The sequence below is a fragment of the Amphiura filiformis genome, chromosome 2 (genome assembly GCF_039555335.1).
Source record: "Amphiura filiformis chromosome 2, Afil_fr2py, whole genome shotgun sequence".
NCBI lineage: Eukaryota > Metazoa > Echinodermata > Ophiuroidea > Amphilepidida > Amphiuridae > Amphiura > Amphiura filiformis.
Window position 1 is genome coordinate 64,486,514 of NC_092629.1, and position 11,801 is coordinate 64,498,314.

Genomic DNA, 11,801 nt, shown 5'->3' on the forward strand with positions numbered 1-11,801 from the left:
GTGAGATCATCCACGTATTTGAGCACCAGTTTGTTCTCATCTGTAGTTTGAGCAGCGTCATTAACCTGACAAACAAATGTGGCAGGGCCTGTAAGTGTGCCCTGGGGTACACCACCTGTAAGATTGAGCCATGCAGAAAGGCAGTCTTGATATCTAACACACTGAGACCTCTCTGAGAGAAAATTACAAATCCAGGGGATTATGCAAGATCTGGCTCCCATTTGAATTAACTTTGGGATAGCAATGTTGTGATCCACGCGATCAAACGCCTTACTAAAATCTGTTATTGTAACTCTGGACATGCTTACACGTATAACCTTACACGTTTATCTTACGTGTTTTTTGGACCACTTGGCCATTCATACGCATGAGCGCGTAAAATTCGTGATGTCTGGAAGATAGCGTAAACATAACTCTCTTATGTTGGGGGTAGCAGCTAAATATTACCGCTTTATTCTTTAGTTTTATTGTGATATCAACAGAGAAATACCACGATATTTTTGTAAGGTTGAGTGGCAATGACAAAATGACATTCCGAATGAAAGAATCATGTGAATTAGACATCTTTAGCTTGCTAGAAAATATGTTACAATAATGATAGTAATGTGTTAATTGGTAAAGGGTCTAAATCAGATTGAACTCAAATCGGCTCAGTCTGTCGAACATTAAAAAATGGTGGAAGCCACAGACATGGCAGAGCCTCCATTTTTTTAGTTTTTGCGCCCGCGTCACATAACTTCCAATTTCGGATTTTTGCACAGTCGGAGTAAATATAGCCAGGTATTTAAAATGTTTCTGTCAATATTTTCTAAGAGACTTGGAAGTTCCATTTTGCTGAGATTGACAAGTCCATTATTCAGGTAAAATTGTTTAATATGGTTTATAGATCTGTAATTAGCTGGTAATTAAATCTGGTTAACCAGAAAACTCACTTTTTGGCTAGATGAAATCACCGACTGAAAGTATACAAAGTGTTATAGCTCTGTATGTAGAACGTTTTTTTACTCTCTCGCTATATTTTGCTACAGTCTCGCTATGTTTTTCTTCATACGTATATATCACTATGTGATGCGTGTATTGGTTACGAACGTAAGCTCTAGATCTGTATGTGATGCGTCGTTCATCGTATACCGGTATATCTGTATGTGATACTAATGAATTGAAGAACATGAAGAGCTCGAAAAGATGTTGGATTCTACACATCAATTTTCTCCAAAAAGTCAAAAATCTCAAATAGAACCGTATCTGATGCGACTGGCGAATTGCACAGATGCCAACACGTGCGTGTGAGCTCTTAAAATTCGTTTCTAACAATTAAAAACGTAACATTTTATGTGCCCCAGTCAAATCATTTGAAAGATTTATAACTGTGGAAATATTCACTTGGTTACTATGGGTAGCAATTTTGTATTTTAGGTGTCCAAGACCTCAGATAACCATAGAAACATTCTTCCTCAATCAACTAGCCTTGATTTTCTAAGGATAAGCACATTAATCCAGCCTCTAGATCACATAAGTTCTAATTGATGACATTTCACTTGGTTAGTAGTGGTTGCTATGGCTGCCATCTGAATTTGGTGTGACTTCGACTTCAGACAACCATGATATCTCTTACATTTACATTCATTTAACCAGACAGCAATGATTTGGTAAAGTGAGACACCTTAATCGCTCTTCTAGATCAAATAGTTACTGCGATATTGTCATTTCACCTGGTTAATGTGAATATTATATGGTTGCTATGGGTGGCCATCTTAGAGGTGGGTGTCCTAGACATCAGGTAACCATTACACCCTCTGTATTCAATTATACAGTCTTGATTTATATAGTATGGATAGAGACCTCAATGACCCTGGTCAAACAGATTCCCAAATTATCATGATTATTGTCATTTCATCTGACTAATATGATGATTAATTGATTATGGTTGCTACGGGCGGCCATCTTGGATTTCATATGTCCTAGACTTCAGACTACCATGAATCCCCCTTCATTCAATCAGACAGCCTTGATTGGGCTGTAATGAGGGCAGAGCTTGTTTCGAGACTAAGATGTGATGGTTAAATTTTAAGACCGATATTCAACTTCTAATAACTAAAATTAATTAGTGTTAGGCCTTATTTGTCCAAAATTCCGCGAGCTCCACGGGAAAAATGGGGTACACACGTCTAATATATTCTCAGGTGTAGGGGCGCCAATTTTGTTTCTTGCCCCGGGCGCTACCATCCCTAGTTACGCCACTGTTGGCGCCATCGCTCTTAGAAATCTCTATATTTTAATTTATACTATTATTACGCGTTCAACCCTTTATTGGGAACTCTTTCTACGCCTACGATAATAGAGTGGAGGCGGTGTCGTTCCGAGTTGTACGAATCAGTGCGCAATTAATGACACGATATCAACACATACGTATAATGTGGTAGCAATGACGCAGTTCATATGGAAAGATTTTGTGCCTTAAGATGGAATTTATCATGGAAAGGACCCAGGAATTATGCGGTAGAAAGGTAATGTTGTGGCGATATATTTTATATCAAGTACCCTTCTATTTTCATATAATTATTATTTAATCAACATTATAGGGTCATTCACCCCGAGTGAGAACTTAACTCTCCCGTATAATTTAGATTAGTCAAACGAAAACGTCACAGTTGTCTTTTGTTAATCGAGTTCTTGTGGGACACGCAAGCTATGATTTAGGCCTCTCTCTAAACTCCCCGTGTGTGTCCAGATTTGGAAACAACCTGTTAGACTAGAGCGGGTATCATTCTCGCTAATATTTAACTTTGGTAATGACGTTTGTTATATAAAGTTACGGACGGAATGATGAAGATGAGGTAAGGTAATAAAGTACTTAATTAACAGTAAATTGTGGTTTTGATTGTCTTCTTGTTTGTGTGATAATTGATCCGTGCTTGTCTAAGTCTGAAAGCCTAAATAGGACCTCTAGTTCTCGGGAGAGCTTTTGTTAGCGCCCATACCAATGCCAATTCTTCGATGTAAGAGCCGGTGAAGAGAATTATCAATCTGAGCAGGGAAGTGCAAACCAGGCACTAAGGACCCGGTGCTTAATCTCGCCGATTACCTCTGCGTCGTCTCGCAGCATTTCGATGGCTCTACTGCGTCTTGCAGTATCAAGCCGCAGCACGCCGATGAATTAATATAGTGTAGCCATATACCTGGTTGCGAATTCGCGAGCAGTTATGGGCATCGAGTTCGCAACATCTTGCCATCTTCTTGCTCTGCGGTTTGCCATTCATTACTCAAAACCTTTATATTAATGTTTATTGTAGTACGTACTTGAGTTTACTCACCGTGAGCAATTTGCGGATCAGTCGATATAATCCGGCAAAGAATCAACGCACTCAAGGACACTAATTTGTAAGGGTATTGTTGTCAAGTGTTATAAGCCGGTTGCGAGAAATGTAGGAGTTGGGCCGATCAAGCCGATGAACGGGTGACTGAACATGGCTTTTCATCGAGCAGACACACATTTTGTTAGTGCATATCGCAACAGTATTTTATTTCTCAGCATAGACGCATCGGCTTGGGTCTGCGTCTTGGGTTGCGGGCACGCCGCAGACTTTATCGGCGAGATTAAGCACCCAGACCTAACCGGAATGAAGGTTGACTAGTCCAGACGAGCTGGCCAAGATCACGCATCTACCAAGCTGGGTGATTTATCCTGATACCATCCTCGCCGCCTAAAATATTTAGCGAGTCCTTTATCCCCAAAGCTCTTTATTAGAATAACATGATATTTGGTGTATATATTAGCAACATATTAATGTATCAGTGTTAGGCCCGTTTCTTGATGTGAAAACCCACAAGATTATTGAACGTGTTTTTTACATCCTGTGCACGTTGTATGACACAGATCTTTACACTCAGATATCTATTTTAAAAATATTTCGGACAAATGAGACCAAAAATTAATTTTATCTCCCCAGTTTGTGGATGATGCTTTCATGGTTGTTGACATTGGAGATGTATTAAAGAAACACAAAGAATGGCTAAGTGAACTTCCACGTATTACTCCGTTCTATGGTAACTAAATGCATGTGTTCATTGCGAGCAAATTTTATTTCGTAAAATGTACTAACGCAAATTATAAGGGCAGGACATTAAGACTAAAACTCGCACTCGCTCTGGCAACTAGTTATTAGTTTATTATTATTCATTAAAAATATACGTGAGATTATTACGGCCGTTATTTTTACGCTATAATATATGATTATATTTATTACAAAGCACTACATTAATATTATTATATATTCCATGTAAGCGTCCTAGATGCAATATTTGCAAAGTTGTTGCAGAGGATAGTCACATCACCATCAATGGACCCAAAGACACTTTTCAAGACACCACGCACTTCACGTGCACCACATAGTCTACATTAGGCCAATAAAAAAATGTGTGTTTGTCCATAGATCATTTCAGAAGTTTGGTCGGTCGGTCGGGAAAAGTTTTTTTTTTTATATGCCTATTTTACTCTGGCTAGTAAGGTTTGACAAAAGTATTATGAAGTACTTGTTATTCTGACCACAGAATTTCCACCAAAGACAATTGAATACATGAATACAAAACCCACCCAAGTCCATGGGAAGTGATTTTAATTCCTTCAGTTAGATTTACCTGGTCAATATCGTAAGTTTTACGTGCAAATGAATGGATTAACCTGTATTAGGTATGACGATTAGCATTTCAGGGACTTCGTGGGGTTCATTTTAAATGCTGGACATGTTTTTTTTTTTTTTTTCATATACAAAGACAACAATGTTGGAATGAGATTACCACTAGTGAGATAATGCAAAATAAAGCACACAGGTATGTATAATGTTGTTAAGCATTCTGCCATGTAATATAAACCACACATCTTTCTTTATTAAACCCATTTTTTCCCAAAGGTCACTCTCCAGCAATGAATGTGTTACAAGTGAACATTTATACATACTGGATTTCAATCAATGTGTTACAAGAATCTAATCATGGACTTGGGTGGTTCTTTCATACATGCTATTTTCCAATAGACACATAGGATGAATTTGAGTTGTTCTTTCATACACATGACAGGCCTATGTATAGCAACAATTTCCCATGCTGAACTCAATTTGGCCAAAGTATGGACTTGGGTGGGTTTTGTATTCATTATGCAATTATTTTACTATTCATATATCATAAGTTGAGTCCAATCATACAGAATTCTTTTATCAATGCAATAAAGGTGTTTTTTCATTAAGAGATGAGCAGTATTTTGCTCTATACTATAATATGGTAGAATCTACATTTTCTTTTTTACATATTTATTTTTAGCGGTGAAATGTATGCCATATGATCCATTACTGAGAGTGTTAGCGTCGCTTGGGTGTGCCTTTGATTGTGCAAGCTGGGTATATATCAACCTATCATGGTGCCATAACTTGTGACTTGTAGCGTCTTTAGGGACCGTTCACAAACACTTGTAGGGGGGGCTGATGAAAAAAAAATTTATCCCGAAAATTTTTAGGGACCCCCTTTACAGACCTCGAAAATTTCAAGGCCCCCCTTTTTTTTGACATGAAAATTATGGGTCAACCCCATAGAAAAGCATATAAACTCAATTTTTTCAGGCCCCCCCCCTTATGAGGGTCAAAAAATTTCAGGGCCCCACCCCCTTTTTGCATCGGGCCCCCCTTACAAGTGTTTGTGAACGGTCCCTTATGGTACGGACACAAAAGGTCGTAGCCGTGGTTGCATACTGTATACCACTCGTAATTTAACTCAATTTAATTTTAATAGAATAAGGTTGCTTTTGATTAAATAGTAAGGTGTAAACTACAACACACCGTAATTATGAGAAAATTCGATTCGGAACATGCACATTTAATTTGATTCTGATTTCTTAATCCATGCAGCTGGGGGAGATTGATCGTGTCTTGCGCCTCGGTGTCTCACCGTCACGTATTGTCTTTTCACATACTCAGAAGCAACGGTCTCATCTCTCATATGCGTCAAGATGTAATGTTGACCTTATGACCTTTGACGATAAGACCGAGCTGTTGAAGATAAAAGATATGTACCCTGAAGCACGGTGGGTTGTTATTTTGAAATCATACCGCTAATCTAGATTCGCAACAAGTAAAAACTCACAGTCATCACCTACTATGTACTGTGCCTGGTAGGGGCCTGGTATATCATCCTCACCTACACTAGACGGCTAAATCAGCCTAATCATATAAAAACAGTTCAGTGGGTTATCATCTCTATAAATGCAAGGTGTCTAAATACTGCTCATGTAACATTTTCTCTTTACCAGACTGTTACTGCGACTGAGCATCTTCAACAAATCAGCCCAGTTTATGTTTGGACACAAATGTGGATGCCTTCACAATAACGTGTACTCCTTGTTGGAATTTGCAAAGAAACACGGACTGAACGTGATCGGAATTCAGTAAGTCATGTAAATAACGTCTGCGTTCTTTTTCAATTTTTTTTACACAATTGTAATGTGCTTTAAAGCTATACTATATAAACCAGGCGGCGAGCGGCATGATAGAGAGAGACGGCAAAACTGCTCAGCCGTATGGTACTATTTGAGTAGCGGGTTAGCTGAATTTTGCAATTTTGCCCACCTTGAAATGGTATTTACTTATAATTAGACATTAAACACTAAGTACAGCGCCAGAGCACTGATACAACAAAACAAACGTAACAAAGAACATTCTTTGGACAGGTTACTTTACTTCAACTTTGTTTTAAAGTTTTCATATAGGAAGTGGAAGTCCAAACCCTGAGATTTTCGAAAGAACTCTTAAATATGCAAGACACGTTTTTGATGTTGGTATAAGTCTGGGGTTTAGCATGAAGATCGTAGATATTGGAGGTGGATTTCTTGGAACTCAGCCATTGAAATCGGTATGATATTAATGATATACCGTATGCGTCGATAAAGACTCTGAAAAAATGTTACAATATTCGAAGCAAATGTAGTTTTCTAGGTATGCTCACTTTAAATGCTATTTTCATATTGTTCGGCTTTTCGTTTGACAGAAATTAAATGAATAGTTTTTTTTTTCAATTCTGTGACCACACTCTGGCTAGTAAGGTTTGACAATTGATTCGACTTCTATGTACTATTTAGAAAACAAATAGCCCCCATGTCCATCGCGAAAATCCCGGCATTTTTCGCTAGATGCCAAAATCCAAAATGGCCGCCGCCACCATTTTGAAAATGTAAGTTTTAAACCAGAGCACCTATAATCATGCACAAAGACACTTTTTAGGGTATGTCGAGCACAAGGATTCCGATTCTGACATATATCTGACCTATATCTGGCACACTTGACTGCCAAACTTTGTTCGAGGATGCTGCTCTATTTTCTTTCAAAATTACAAACAAATTGGGAACGTATTAAATCTCAAGATCACACGTGCATTTTCTCTAGAAAATCAAAGTATATAATTTCATTTCATCGTCTGTGTGGGTGTGTCGAGAGAGGCAAATGTATTAGGGCGCTCCAGACCTAAAATTGCGGTACTGCCTAAAGTGCTAGGTTAAAACGTTTTATTATTAAACTGAATGTAAAGGATACATCTTTTACCTATTACCTTAAGTCGATTGGGGGTTAACACGTACATGTTTTATACCGGATGACAAACATTATATAGTCAAAGGATATAATTCCATTTTATCATCTGTGTGGGTGTGCCGAGATTAGCAAAATGTATTAGGGCGCTCTAGACCAAAAATTTCCTAGTTGTCGTAATGTCCATTTTGTTTCAAATTTGAACTTTTTTCAGTCGTACCATTTATCATTTCATTTCTAGTAGGTTAAAAAACTCAAGTTGGCACTGGAAGTCGACTAATCAGACATATCCCCCTTCAGCTCCACCCTCTCTCAATATTGTGCATTCAGGAGAGAACTGGGCAAAGGCAATAATTATTAAAATAGCATTAACCTGGCTAAGAATGAGAATAAACGATATGATTTTTTATATTTTCTCTTCTTCCGTCAATATATGAACCTGCCTATTGTCTATATCAATGATGGCTGTGTTGCGATATTTTCCATACTACTAATGTGAGCATCAACATTGTTATACCCGCATTATTTTAATGCTAAGAACAATTAAGCATGCCAAAGGTGAACATTATACTTTGTGAATTAAAATCCAAAAATAAACTGTTCGTTTAAGCAACCAAACACATTCAAAATGTATAAAAACTGATTAGTTTTTCAATACTACCGGAACTGCAATATAAAACCTTTGCATAATTAGCCAGTTTAAGTAATGAGTATGTTCTGTATATTTTAAATATAGATTTATCTCGTGCATATTACGACTTACAGATGGTGAACCTTTTAGTCAGAATTTTGGAACATAAAACAGTTAATAAGAATATGAATATTTACAAGTAAAACAGATGCCAATGATAATAATTTGTGTGAACATAACAGTGTCACAGTCCATATACTTTGCAGAAATGATATTACATGTACCACACTGTAACTACGTACTACAGTACATGTACAGTACATGAACTACGTACTACAGTACATGTACAGTACATGAACTACGTACTACAGTACATGTACAGTACATGAACTAGTACTATGTAAACTAGACATAGAAACAAAAAAGTATAATTACATATCTGATTACATGTATAGGTGTGTGTTCCAACTGAAATCATTGTGAGTTGCGATTTCGTTGTCAAACCCTTACGAAGCATCAATTTGTTTTGTGTGAGATGCGTAACAATGCGCTATGAGTTTTCGCTTGTTTTTACCAGGCCTAAAATCTCGATATTAAAATTCTAGATTTTCCATTGTGTCCTTCCATATTTTTTTACGATGCAGAAATAGTGTATCGGTATGTTCCGATATCATCGTCACACTCTTCCGAAGGACCAACGTGGTCCGTGTTACATGTAAAGCTATGCGATGATTTTGAGCTTGTTTTAACCAGCGACGTAACTAAATGATTTACGGGGCCTAAATTCCCGATAAAATTCTGCATCAATGCCGGTGTTGTGAGGAACCTTTTATTAGTCTTTTTTAATCCAGTGAAGGTGACAGTGTTAATGTATTGTTTAAATTCTGTAAAAATGAAATCGGGATTAAAGCTGTTGAGGTTGTCTTTTTTCCTCACATGCTCCATTTTGTGCAACCTTCCAGAGTACTAACGGATCGGTCAGTACTTTTGCCGGGGATGGTGGCAATTCATTTTCTTTTGTAAAAATGTTGTGTTCATCTCCTTGCTTTTGCTTTTGCTTTCGAATGTCGTGTTCCCCCACCCTTGATTGATTGATTGATTGATTGGTTGATTGATTGGTCGATTGATTGATTGATTGATTGATTGATTGATTGTTTGATTGATTGATCGATCGATTGATTGATTGATTGATTGATTGATTGATTGATTGATTGATTCATTCATTCATTCATTCATTCATTCATTCATTCATTCATTCATTCATTCATTCAATCATTCATTAATTGAGTGGTTTTATTTGTTTCCTATGAAGATATGGGAGCGTATACTACGTCTATGTCAACGGAATTCAACGGTTTCAACAAACCATTTTTTATCTACGCCGTGCCAGAAAACTTATGGTAAGTTTGTCAGTGTAACATATTTTGTTTGTAACACTGGTCCTGTTTTAATATGTCCTTGGCCGTAAACTCTTATTGTCCCTGAATTTCAAGTATCAACCGTGAAAGTATCCAAATGGACCTTAAAGTTACATGTTTCTTTGAAACGACGTATGCAATATAACTTAAGGGGACTCGATCTTTTGTGCGTAATTATAGAGGGCCAGGGGATTCACTCTAACATTAAAAAAATTATTTGAAGAAGTCAAAGGGCCCTAGGAATAAAAACTGTAGTGTAATTCACACCAGATACAATTTCTTTATACGACAAAAAATTATTTTTGTAATCGATCAAAAAACAAACGTTTTATATCAATTTTAAATTTAGCCTGAATCCGTAAATATGGTACCTGTCGCCCTTTGTTAGGTCAAGGCTATTTTTACCATTATGCAGCGAACCATTGTTGAAGCTATTTCACATACATGTACAAAACATTGTAGAGAAAGAAAGAGGACATATAGTGTTGAAATATCTTTTGTTGATTTCGAATGATAATGTCATGAAGTCGTAAATTTTAAGGTCAAATTCCTAAAACCAAAACAAAACATTGCGACGCAGATAATTCCCGACTTACGCAATTTCATCATCACATCAGTGTCTTTATTATTTGTTTGAAGCCTTTCCCAGACGTTCGTGCTATTTATGCATAAAACGGCTAATCTATCTTTACAAAACGCGTCTTTTTTAGTAAACAAAAGGCTAAAGATGGTTTTATGAGATTTATCTTTTATCATTACACTCATCCGCTCAACTGCCACGGTGGCCGAGCGGTAAAGCGCTAGACGCGTAATAAAGCAGCACAGTTTTGGTATTCACCTTTTTGGGCGAGATATCCCATCTCATAGTTCTTCTAACATACACAGCTGTACACATAAATTGACAGTGTTTTTGTCCAATACACCTCTGGGTGCAATTTCAATTATTAAATCAATGCAAGTTGTTTTAAAGTGATTCTCATATACAGTAAACGGCGAAAAAACACTCATAACAGTTTTCTCTCCCATTTACAGGTCATACATCCACCCACTTCTGGTACAGTGTAAGGAGCAAATAACCGACACTAAGACCGCGTCTAATCAAGCTACCAATAACGAGGACGATACAGCTGATATCGCTACCACGGAGATACTTCAAAATATATATTCCCTTCAAGAGTTTTAAGGACTTTGATGGGTTTACTGTACACACCCCTAAATGCAAAACATTGTTATCAAATGTATATTGCCAAATATCCAAGGCCCTACCAGAAATATGTTGTTTATAGTGTAGATAAAAAATAAATAAATACAATTCGCGATAATAAATGACATCTGGTCTTGACAATGACAATTCACCATTGAATGGTATCAGAGAATGCCCGCTTTCAACTCACTAGATAACTAAGACAAGGAAATGCGATAATATGGATTTTTTTAAATTAATAATATATTAAAGGTAATGCTATTTATGGTGTTTAAGGACCAGCATTGGCCAATCATGTTGACAACAATTCGGTATAGACTCCAAGAACAACATTGGACCAACATTGGACCAATGCAGTCTTTACGTTGGCGCAACAATGGTTCCCAGTAATAAAACACATGTTGGTTCAACAGCATCTTATTGTCATGAGAAAAGGCATTGGGTCAAAATTGGCCCAACATTGGTTCAAGACCGATATCGGCTTATCATTGATGATACGTTAAATTATCCATATAGCAAACCAGAAAGCCTTTAGAAAAATACGCGGAGTTTATGATTTAAAAATTTGGTTTAAATGTACTCGTTGTGCGTGTGCGTCTTGCGTGATTGATTATTTTCTGTTTTTTAAGGTGGGTGTATTGGTATTGGTCAACTTTTCTGAAATTTGTAGCATTTTGTTAAATTCTAATTTGCAATACTTTCAATAAATTTGTATTATAGGGGGGTCCAACAATTTTGCCCCCCCAACTTATAATTCACCACTCCTGTGGTGCACATAATTATGACACCACCCATAATGCAAACTTTTGGAGTAGCTTGACTAAGTACATGTCGACAAAACTGTAGTTGGAATTATTTGAGGTAATAATTATAGCCATGCACTATGCCGTGTCTATGAATGTGAAGTTGACATTGACGATAGTTTGTTTGTTTGTTGGTCTTTTATTTTGCAAGATTTGTTACTGGGTGATAGGTACTGG